Source organism: Tamandua tetradactyla, chromosome 9 (genome assembly GCF_023851605.1).
Source record: "Tamandua tetradactyla isolate mTamTet1 chromosome 9, mTamTet1.pri, whole genome shotgun sequence".
NCBI classification, from domain to species: domain Eukaryota; kingdom Metazoa; phylum Chordata; class Mammalia; order Pilosa; family Myrmecophagidae; genus Tamandua; species Tamandua tetradactyla.
In genome coordinates, this window is record NC_135335.1 from 48,043,784 (window position 1) to 48,056,828 (window position 13,045).

General features: G+C 35.8%; 1 long non-coding RNA gene across 4 annotated transcripts in view; it reads right to left on the bottom strand.

The window, feature by feature from the left end:
• The window catches only part of LOC143647096 (uncharacterized), a 190,719-nt gene that overhangs the window by 63,517 nt on the left and 114,157 nt on the right, over positions 1-13,045 (bottom strand). The window lies entirely within an intron of this gene.

Consider the following 13,045-nt stretch of genomic DNA (forward strand, 5'->3'; position numbering starts at 1 on the left):
ATTTTCAAGTCTCCACAACCAGGCATTTGATAACAAAAACCTAATTTCACTTTATGTTCCTTGTTTAAGGTTGTGTCCTATTCTGGGAGGAAAGAGAGGTAGCAGAGGTGCATAGGATGGGTATTGAGTGCAGAGATGAACAAATGGGCATGGGTATTGCTTATTGGTCATTGAGCTGCTTCATCACCACTTTAAGAAGGAACCTGAGATACTTTTTGTTCTGTTTCTGTGCAGAATATTTTTTCTTTACTTGTGACACAGATAATGCAAAACTAAATACCCAGCAAAACCTGATGAGAGGTCCAAGGAAATAATGCCATGCACAAGACATTGTACATTGTACACAGCATGAGCCACAGAGAACCCATAAATCCCAGAACTTGAAGGTGCAACAGAGGGGCCCAGTGCAACAGATGATAATACCACGAGAGAAGGAGTACAGGACAAATGGAGTCTGAAAACTAACAGGAACTAGAGGGCCTGTATGGAACCCAGAATAGTGATTAGAACACTGAAACACTTTTGTTCCTAACTCAGCTATCCTTGCCCATCTGAAGCTGTCCTGTCTTGGAACTTCCTCATTAGGCTAAGCAATCCATTCAGACCCTTAAGGATACAACTTAGGCTCTGTTTTAATTTCCTAGGCTGCTTAAGCAATACCATGAAACAGTTAGGCTTAACTATTTAATCATGGGAATTTATTAGCTTATGATTTTGAGGTTTGGAAAATGTACAAATCAAGGCATCATCAAGAAGATGCTTTCTTCCCAAGACTGGGGTGCTTTGGGACTGGCTGCTGTTGACCCTCAGTTCTTAGCTTGTCAGGTGGCAAAGCTCATGGTGGCATTTCATGGCCTCTTCCTTCTCTTCTCAGTTACATCTCAGATTCTTGCTTCCTACAAATCTTATCTCCAATACACATTTGAAACCTAATTTGTAGAGCAGGTGACAATTCTCATTTATTTGACATGAACTGAGTATTTAAGAGAATATTTAGTTATATACACATATACAGATGTATATACATACATAAATAAATATATATGCATATATATGTATATATTTATTTTGAACTGCTCCCAGGAATATTAAATATTTTAGATTTAACACAACATAGAAGCTAACAAGTTCACCTGAATAATTTGATGGATCCTAGTAAAATACAGCATATTTCTTGGCCAAAGACAAAGGGTATTATTACTAATAGCACAACAGTGAACAAAAATTTAGTATCTGTATCAGTTTCCCTTAGCTTCCACGTCACGTGAAATCTTTCAGGAATTTGGCACATTTAGTGACTTTAATTCAGATTCCAGTAACCTTGAGCATTGAAAACTCTAATCTTTTAAAGTAGGTTGTTATCACAGTTACCCCACTCTTTGTCTGGAGGGGGACATTATCTTTTTTATCCTGGAAAGCCAGCAAATTTGTCGTCTTCTTCAGAATGAGACAATACCTCTAATTTAAATTCTCATGAACCAGTGTTATTTTATAAAATTTTCCTACAAAAAGTAGGGACCAAGAGAAAACTATTTCCTGAACTACTATAAGGACTGAACACTGAATATGCCCTTACAATTCCCATGGACTTTAACTGGAAAATAGAACCCTGAAATATTGGGATTTTGTAAGTCTTTCTCACTAGAAGAAATATGATAAAACCCTAGATATGGGGATATGGGTATCAAGACTCATCCTTTTGACTACCCAAGAAAAAAAAATCTGTATTATGAAAATTTGGGACATCAGAGGGTAGAAGCCATTGTCATAAATCCTCAACCAACACCTGATGGCAAATGGCAGGAGTATTTTTCTCCCTCATACTTCTCTACCTATTCTTCTCCACCATTGTGATAATCTCCTCTAGCACTGATTGTCCAGGGAAATACAACATACAGTACATGAGTTCCTACTATAGATTTTCAGTGGAAACAAGACAATAGTATGTTGACTCTGCCTTAAAGCCCCCACTAGCATATTCATATTTGTTTCCCTTCCCAACTGCAGATTCTACCCCAGCCCTATCAATTTTTCTTGCATTAGTAAAAGCAAGGAATTTAATACCTGTAGGAATTAGCTGGTGAAGCAAGATTACACTAAATCCTGAGTGGTCTGCAGGCTAGCAAGGAGGTGCAGACCAGGACACTGAGAGGTTTTTATTTCTGTTTTGACTTTTTACTGTAATAGTTGTGCTGTCTCTCCCCCCTTGGCATTGCTCAGCATCAGAATGGGCTTGGGATCAAGGGCTCCTTTCTTTCTGCCTAGGCATAAACTGCATCTTAACTCATTAATTTTTGGCACTTTCAGCCTCATTTGCTCTTCACCCTCCCTCCCCCCCATAGAATTAAATAATTAGGATGGTGATATGCACACACGTATTCAACAGACCTCTAAGTATTTGAATTCCACCCTTCACCCAAATTCCCAAGAATATATTCTATTTTATTTAATGATACTGAAGGTGAAATATATGTAGATTAATTCTGCATTAATTGTTAGATTAAATTATAAAGATGAGTATGCAAAAGTTTAGAAGAATAAATGGTGTATATTTATGTGGTTTTACAATAGAAAAATAGTTCTGACACAGAAAAATGATATTAAGTATTAACGGAAAAATGACAACTTATATTATTATTGATTACTCCATCAAAAGAGAGAGAGAGAAAGAGGGAGAGAGACAGAAGTATTTGACATATACAAATAATTCTTAAAATAAATAAGAAAACTGAAGACAACCTTACAGAAAAATATGAGAAAAATAAACCAAAAAGCACCTCAAGAAACCTAAAGGCTAATAAATATGTGGAGGGATTTTTGGCTTCCTCAGTAATAAAAGAAATGCAAATAAACCCCTAGCTTGTGTCATCACAGAACAACCAGAAGGCTAAAATGAAAATAATAGACTTTACCATGTGTTGGTAAGGATGTTGATAAACTAGCAATACCTATATGGCTGTGGGTGTGAAAATTGGTAAACATATTTCAGAAAATATTGACAGTATCTAAAGAAGAACAGATGCAAGCATTTGGCCTAACAATTCAATCACTACATGATATACTGAGCAGTTTTTCATACATGTATAGCCAGAACACATGTTCTACAATATCCATACTACAATTATTCATAATAACCTCAAAATGTAAACCACTCACAAATCCAGCAACATCAGAATAATGAAATTAATAGTTTGGCATTTACACAGTTAAATACTACACAGGAAACCATATAAATGCACAACATAGAGCAATGGAGATAAATTCAAAAAAGAGTATGAGGAATACAAAAAAATAAATTTAAAAGTTCATGTTGTATTATTTCATTTATGTAAAATAAAAACAACAATAATATTTTAAGTGATTGTAACTCATAACAGTATTTACTCTTAGAGTAGTGACTAGACTGGGGGAGAAATGAGATTTGTGGCAGACTGAAAATATTCTGTTTCTTGACCAACTGCCTAAAGATGTGCATTTGTTTTCAAAATTCCATTGAGGTGTGAATTTATGACCTGCATGTGTGTCTTTAATTTTTTAAACACATCATCAATAACAAAAAATGATGGATGAATGTGATAGCATAATGTTTTAATGTCCTTATATTTTCAAGGTAGAAATTAAGGATATTAATAAATTTACACTGTGATTTCATTTTAAAATATGCCAACAGTTTGAAGTTCAAAATAGTAAGATATCCTGAGTATACAATATGCAAAAATTAGTTAAATTGATGAACTGTTTTAAAACATTAATATAGAACAACCATAGTAGAAATAATCATGATCACACAATAAGTTGGTAAATAAAATACCTGAAAGCTGCCATTGTCTGGGGTATTCCTTTACAGAGAAGGACCAAGGAATTGGCTATAGTTCGGCTCTTTAGAATCAAACCTATAGACCTTAACCTGCATTGAGTGAAACCTATGATGATTTGACTAAGAAGAGACATGTTTCCTAGGATTCCAAATATGATCTGTAAGAAGAAGACCACTCCTATTATGAAATCTTTGCTGGGCATTTTGTCAGTTCTCAATTAGTGACACTTGTCTTCTGATTCAGGGTTTCCTGCATGGGAAAAGGTTATAGGCATCATATCAACTGAGACCAGCTTTCCCCACTTACAATTTAGTAACTGCTTTGAAATAATCATATAATCCATATTTTTAGTACAATGCTTCCCAGATTTCAATGGATAACCTTAAATAATATTTATAATACATGAATCATGGCTATAAAATTTGCACCTCTGATAGATTCTTATTTTTCATGAAAACTGTAATAAGTACTTACATTTTCATTCTTCGTATAAACACAGATAAAATAAGTGATTTTCTTTAATTCCCAGCCTGCTAATGGGAAGAATAAGGACTTCAATGTAGCCAGTTAGGTAAAACAAAAGGAGTGCATTTAATTAGTGTAATATGGTAGCAAAGGCAGTTAGCTGCATTTCTGCCATAAAGCATATCTATATATAGTTGTTTTCATTTTATCTTAGAATGGTAGCATTATATTTTATATTTTTCATTGTGACATGTTACCTTTAAAGTGTAAAGATTTATTTTATAGGCCAATATCAGTGATGAATACAAGTATTTATTACACGTAAGAATGGTGTAGTCATACTTCCTACAGCCTAAAAATACAGGAAGCTGCCCTATGACAATGTTGAAATTAATGAACATATTTAAATAATACTGGCTTACTAAATGGATGGATACAGAAAGATTAATTAGCATTTACACCAGGGTAGAGAGCATTGTCCACTATCACAGGAATGCTTGAACAATCTCATACCATTTCCTAAATTAAATTAAACACTAAGTTTGATAAAATTGTGAAGGATAGAAACTAAATTATAATTTGTTACAGAACATATCTTTATCAAATTATTAAAACACGAATTAAGTGAAGCTAATAGCAATGAAGTGAGATTTTGTAAAAATATTCACACACATGCAAGTTGTATTTTCAAAGGTATCAAATCATTTACATTTTACAAATTGAAATAATAGATTTTTGGATTGATTTTAGATCATATTTAAACTACAGAAAAATATCTTAAGATACATTTTTTATCTGACAGCTGCTGTCTCAACCTCATAATCACAAAATTACCTTTTTCTTATATGCTGCATCCCTAACTTCAAGAGATAAAGTATGTTCACCATAATCAAAAGACCATGGATAGTTCTGAAAACTATCAATTATTGTCTCTCATTTAACCATTTCATACATTCAGAACTGAAGAAGACTTTTCTATTCCAGTGTCTGATATCTAAATAACCTTCTTTTGCATGCAATTAAATGATTATTTTATATTCATACTACTTTGTTATTAAGTGAAGAATTGTTACTGGCAAACATCTAGGAATCCTTGCATATTTTTCTATGATTCCTGCAAGATATGCTTAACAGAAAAATAATTTTGAGAGAATTGTCTCCAATTTTGAAAGAAGCTATACTATAGATAAAATGCCATCAAACAACATCTCACTTTACCAAGAAATCTTTCTTGAAAGGAAGAGTCAAACAATGTTGCAAAATTTATGTTTTGCCTTTTCTTAACAAATTACCACAGCAACCCAAACCTTCAGCCATCATCACTCTGATCTGTCACCAGTCATCCACATGGGTTTAAGACCCACCACCAGCAAAATATTAAACCTCACTGATGACTCAGGTGATGGTTAACATTTGAAGCTTAATGTGTTTTTAAATTAAGGAAAGTACCTTTTTTTAAGACATAATGCTACTGAACATCTACCAGACTACAATATAGAGTAAACATATATTTTAAATGCACTTGGGAACAAAAAAAAATGTGTAACACTTTATTGTGGTATTCATTTTACTACGGTGGTCTGGAACTGAGCCTACAGTCTTTCCATGATATGTCTGTAATTACCATTTACCAACATTTTACACTGTTGGAGATCTCAGTTAAATTTCACAAACTGAGCAATCCACTCAAAAGAGAATATTGTCATCCCCTAATATTCTTTTGTGTCTCTTCCCTGCCTCTAAACCTGATGGTGAAAAGATTCTGACATCTAGCATCATTGATCACCATCACCTGCTTTTTATTTATATAAATAGAATCCTTTACCATCAACAACTTTGTGTTTTGATTTTTCATTCAGATGTGATTTGTGAATAAATCTGTACTATTTCATACTACTGTGGATCATTCATAAGCATTGGTATATAGGAATCCACTGTGTCAATATTACTGTATATAGTAATTCCAGCATTTATGTATATGTGAGTAGTTTTCACATTGGAGCTATTATGTATAGTGTTCATATTTAAATTCTAGAATTTTTGTTATGGTGACAAGTACAATTTTAGTGCATATACCTATGTTACTGAAATTATTTCATCATATGCTTACATATGTTATGGTATAATAAATACTGCCAAAATGTTTTTGTGCATTTCAGTAACAATTTTCATACCCACTATTAGCATATGGGTTTTCCTATTTATTCATATCAGTGGTAACTTGATTTTTTCTATGAATTTCATTTTAGCCATCTGGGTATTGTATCATGGTACAAATTAATAACTTATTAAGGAAAGTGAGCATGTTTAATCATCCATTTGCAAATTTTTGAAAGTATGTGATGGATTAATGTGTTCATTGTTTTTTATTGAATTGACTGTGATTCTCTTATAAATTTGTAAAAGTCCTTTGCACATGCTGGATACAAGTTCTTCTGTCTCTCTCTTTCTTTCTTTCTCTCTATTCCTCTCAAAGGCTCTTAATTTTAAAACAACATACTTTCCTTCATGCATTTAATGTTTTTTCCCTGGATGAATAATGTTTTCATAGTTTAAGACAACAGAAATATTCTCTTTCATTTGCTTCTAAACATACAATTATTTATCTTTAAAATTCAACCAGCAAATCATCAATAATTTATCTGTCATAGGGTTGGAATAGTGATTTATGCCTTTTAAAATAATTAAAAATTCAGTTTATTCTGAAAGTATTTTATTATACATTGGTTTACATTTGCCCTCATTTGTCATTGCTTCACCTAGAAGCATCTCCCCTTCCCTGGAGCTGTCAATTCTTATTAGTTCTATCTAAGTTCTGATATTCAGTAATCCCACAGTGCCAAACAAGAAAGGTTGGACTTTGAATGAAAATCCTCAAAATCTTTTTTGTCATAGAGTGATTATTCCCATATTTTCAAAGGAGAGGTGTCCCTCTTGGGATAAAATTCCCTGTTGGCATCTAAGTTTCTTTTTTTTTTTTTTCTTATGATGAATGTGCAACTATGTGATGATATTAGGAATTACTGAGGTATCTAAGTTTCTGACTATCTTTTATCAACTCTGGTTCAAAGTATATTTTCAAAGATTTTTTTTTAAAGCAAGCCAGCATTGAAAATGGCAGGAATATCTTTCTCTGGGGTTAAGATCAGATTAAAGGCATGACAAGTATAATAAAGTTAGTGCCTCCCAATGAGGCAAAAATTGGGCAGGTTTGCTAGTAATGTATTTAAAAATTGGGGTTTATTATGCCCAGATATCTTTTGCTGTGGCACAGATCTATTATTTACGCCGTATATAGATGGGCCTCTTTCGATCACCTATATGGAATTTGCAGGGTTGGGTTTGGTTGAGGGAAAAATGTTAACATGAAGCTATTTCTGCCAGTTCTGCAATGAACAATAAAGTTTTTTCTCTCAGATCCAGGATGTACATACCTTCCACCAAAATTTATGAACTGGAAACTTAATTGTTTGACTTGCAAACAGAGTAAAATATAAAAGCATTCATATTTATGTAATTTTTTTTTGTGTGAAGATAAATGCTGACAGAGATATGACTTTCTGGAAGAGGAAAGGATGAGGACTCTTTGTGAACCTGGTTAGGGGATATGACAAGGCTTTATAGGACAAGTAGTAAATTCTCTTGCCCCTTGTTAAGTGAGGTGGAACAAAGGGCCCTCACCATTTTGAGAACTCAAACTGAAATAAGGTGTCTGCATGAGCTTTTATTGTTTCCTTTCTTCATGGCAGCAGATAGAAATATCAAGATGTTTTGTTCATCCTCTGCCGTGTGGAAGAAGAATGGGTCAAGCAGTCCCTACAACTGATATAGAGTTTGGGTGAATAAAAAATATTTTGAGATCATGTGGTTGATTTGTGGGCATTCACTAGGCTGCTAGACAGAAAGGAAATGTGCCTTGCTAGTGCCTTGCTGACTCTCTTTGCCCTTTATCTCCCCTCCACTTACAATCTGCCTTCATAAGATTTGAGTAAAAAACTGAATATATTTGGGACATTGGGTGAGAGCATGGATTCAAATGTTAATAGACCTTTCATGTGCAGATGCTAAAAATGAGCATCTTACCTCATAGTCTTAGAGGGGCAGTGCTAGGTTCAGAGATGTTGGATCATGCAAAGGGCTGTGGGATCATGCACAGCTGAAAACAGTTTGAAAGTGGGAAGTCCCAAATCCTTGGTCCTTCCAGGTTCTGCAAGGCATAAGAATGGATGGCAGCACTGACCTAAGGATGAGAATTCTAATTAAAAGGAAAAATCTCACTGAACTGGCCACCATCACATGGTGACTTCTTATGATTCCTTATGTTCTCAAAGTTCCTGTCCAAGCCATCTTGCTGTAGCCTTGGATTCATACTGGTGTTAAACACTTTTCACAAGGTAAAAATAAAGAATAAAAAACAAATTAACTGTTGAGTTTGGACAAGATTCACAGTAAGGGAACAAATTTAACATAAGAAAATAGATGGGGTCCTTTGGGCTAAATCAACATTCAATTTTTCCATCAGAAATTTTAGTCGCTATGATGTATTATATTCCTGTACTTGCCTGTTCCTTAATGCCAGAAAGCATTATCCCAATAGGAATAAGGTGCAGGTAAAGTAGTGTTAGTGAAACAAACTCCCTTGCCATTTGCTACCAGCACGCAGGTACAGATTCAGCAAGTGTGCCTCTAGTCTAATTAACAAATTTTTCATTCTATAGATGATATTCTGTTTGTTTGGCAAATCAGAAGCCTCAGTTTCAACATCCCTTGGCAGAACATTTCTTATCTCTGCCAGAGAGGAAAAAGACAAAGGGGGAACAAAGAAATTCAGAGTCATGTGTCCCAACTAAATAGTATTGAAACTATGTGAGTGGATTTATGATGCTTAATTATTCCATCAATCAAGGAAAACAGTTTTACTGATGATTTTATCATTTGCAGTTTCTGGCAAATATTGGCAACCTGTTACTAGAGTTGATTTTTGTGATTTTGCATTTGTAGCTACCTATGTACAACTATCATTACACTATTTTTGAAAGCAAGGTATTGGCTTACTACTGAGCAAGAGTCAAAACTGAAATCTGACACTTAGAAGCCCTGAGGCTCCCCAGCCTAATGTTCCCATTTCAGGGTAGGTCAGCAATTACTCCTTGACCTGCAAGGTGGGGTGACCAAAATGCTTTGTTAAATGGAAGTGTTATGTTTAGATATGAAGTCAGGCTGACCCCAGCAACATTTCAGATTTACAGGAGTTTGAGAATCTACTTTTGGTAGAAGTTTTTTTCTTTGGGAACATGGTCTAGGTCTCCCACATGGAAGGTGAGCATTCTATCACTGAACCACCCATGCACCCATTTGGGGGAAATTTGGGGGGAAATTTTATTCCCTACCCATCTGCTGCCTTTCCACAATGGGAAGAAATGGGAATATTAGGCTGGGGAGCCTCAAGACTTCTAAGTGTCAGATTTCAGTTTTGACTCTTGATCAGTAGTAAGACAATACCTTGCTTTCAAAAGTAGTGTAATGGTAGTTCTACATAGGTAGCTATAAATGCAAAATCACAGAAATCAACTCTAGTAACAGGTTGCCTATATTTGCCAGAAACTGCAAATGATAAAATCATTAGTAAAACGGTTTTCCTTGACTGATGGAATAATTAAGCATCGTAAATCCACTCACATAGTTTCAATACTACTTAGTTGGGACACATGACTCTGAATTTCTTTGTTTCCCCCTTTGTCTTGTGAGCGCACAAGCACCTAGGAGCCCGCAAAATTTGACCCTCATTAGACTGAAGATTCAGGTTACCTGACACGTGACGGTGTCCACTGTGCTTAACTGGCTGATTAGCTTCAGAGCCAACTATGCAAAACCAAATCTCTGATTTCATTACACAATATTCAGAACTCAGATTTTGGGGCAGTTACCCATGTTTTGGCTATTCAATTTTCCATTTGGAAAGCTTTAGATTTTCAGGTTTCAAAGCAGTAACAAATCTCATCTGCTGATAATTGTCTGTGTCATTCATTTAGAGGTCTATGGTAAGGGTCTGTTCTGTGAAAAGACTGACTATTAGCATGCTGGGAATCAAGCTGACTCTGTTTCTGATGGAGAGACAATCACTGATTGGAAGAATTGTGGTTCTTGATAAAAGATCGCATTTGATAAATAAAATTTTAAAAAATTCTTGAGTTTTCTCAGAGCTGATACTTGCATAGAATTTCCCAAATGATCATAGATTTATGTGACAAACATCCTTTACAGAAAGTCCCTACAAGGATGCTTAACCCTGAGAAATAAACTAAACCTCTAGTTAAACATATCTTGCTCAATTAAAAGTAGTTTCTCTTACACCTAACCTACCACAATAAGACTAGATATCCCCACGCCAACCAAGAGAACTTAAACAACTTCTTTCTGTTCAGAAAACTGTCCACACACTCTCCAGCAACAAGCTGCTTTCACTTTTGGAAACAAACAATTTCTTTCCTGCAGCAAGCTTGATGTCCTGAATTAAATGCTGTACTTTGCAACTCAATTCTGATTTGTCTTTTAACAATATTGTTCCAATTCTGTCTCCCAGAGGCTTAGGGCATGGCTACTTGGGAGGTCTCAAAAGCTGACACCCAACCTATTTTGCACAGCAAGTTGTTCTCCTTCCTGTTCTGGTGTGAATAGACAAAATGTATTGTATATTGTGTGTATTGTGATTTCCATACTGAAAACTTGGATGACCTTCCTCTTCTTCCAATATAACTGCTTCTAGTTTGGTCCAGATGCATTTCCAGTGCTTTCTTTCTTGGGGATTCTATTATTGCTGTAGCAGCTTCTGCTACTCAGCTCTGGCTGAGAAGAAAGGCTCAGGGGCAGGAGGTATGAAATGTGCAAGCAACATTTCTTTTTGACCACAGCATAAAGAAATAAAAAAAGTAATAATTTTCAAAGCATACTTCAACAAGTAGTTGCAAAACAGATCCTAGAGTTTTACATGGGTTACAAATTTACCATCTCAGATTTTTCTCTCTAGCTGATCCAAAACACTGAGGCAAAAAGGAATGTTAATATCATGACTCAACAGTCTTGCTCATTTATTTATTTACATATTTTCTCTGTTATAACTCTTCCTTCTCTTTTGATTTTGCCAATATTTTTTAATTGTTTGCTTAATGTTCTCTGGGATGTATCTAGGTATTAAATTAAGCTATACAGTATTAAAGGCCCTCCTTCTTTTCTGTGCTCCCTGTATTTGGATAGTGTCATGGCCAGGTTCATGTGTCAACTTGGCCAGGTAGTGGTGCCTGGTTGTCTTGTAAGGCAAGCACTGCCCTATCTGTTGCTATGAGGACATTTCATGGACTTAAATTGTGATTGCATGAGCTGCATTCACAGCTGATTCCTGTGACTTCTCCAATGATTGACACTTATTCTAATAACCAGAAGATTTTAAGGCTATGTCCTTGATGTCGATAGGTCATGCCCTCCCTTAGAGAAAGGACCTATTTGCGTCCTTGGGTCTCACTCTTTCCTGGATGCTGTACAGTGCTTCCCAGCCTCTGGAGCCCCAGGATTGTTTCAAACATTCTGCCTCTCTAACAGCTGTTTTTGGGGGAGGAGTATCTCTTGCAGCTCCCTACTTCACCATTTTCCCAGGAAGTTTCCCCCAAGATGCGGGTGAGATTTACTGGGAGATGTGCCAGAGTAGATGTTTGTATTGTTGTCCATCCTGGTTGTCACCACTGTGCCACAGCTGCATGAGTGGACCCTGAATGGCTGAAGCAGGCTGTGGAGAGCCTATGCCTTTTCCTAGCTGCTGGTTCAGGAACTCAGGGCTTATTAGTGCCTACCATGAGGTTAGGGATGGGCCTACCCAGGGTTAGGCACAGGCCTCGAGACAGGTATATAACTATGTTCAGCCAAATGGGTCCTATGAGGATGTTTGCTGGAGTTCTAGAAAGAGATTCACTGCTTTTAAGAGAGAGCCTCAGAAAGAGAGAGACCTGTGTACCTTGAGTTGACATCATGTGACCACAGGAGGAACAAGCCTTAGGATTGGGGAAGGCAGAGCAGAGAATGAAAAGAACCTGAGTCCCTGCAAGCATTGTCCAGGCACTAAATCCACCAATCTGGAGCCCACCCCACCTCTGGATGCCAAGTTACATAAGTTGAGAAATATTATTTGAGCTGGTCTGAGTTGGATTTTCTGTTACTTCCTGCCAAAAGCATCCCAAATAATATAGTCAGTAAACACCTAAGAATGGCTGACTATTCTCTGTTTAAGAAGAACTAAGTATACAACTTATATGCAAATTAATGACTTTATAAATACATTTTGGTGTCCAACACACAATCCAGGAAGTTCATCCTACACGAGAAACACGTATTTGCTCTTAGCTCCAGAACTGAGATGTTTTCCCTGAAACCAAACCAGAAGATTCCAGAAAGGAACTCATGGGATGCTGCAAAGGCAGTGCTGGAGGGAAATGTATTCCTTAAATGCCCATACTAAAAAAGAAGAGAGAGCAAAAATTGAACACCTAATTGCTCATGTAGAGAAAGAATAGCAAACTAACCCTGAAGCAAATAAATGAAGAGAAATAACAAAGACAGAAAAAAATCAACAAAACCAAAAGTTTGTTCTTTAACATAATCAACAAAATTGGTGGACCCCGAGATAGACTGACAAAGAAAAAAAATAAGACAGGGTGCAAATAAACAAAACCAGAAATGAAAGAAGGTCATTACCGTGGATCCTGAAGGAAATT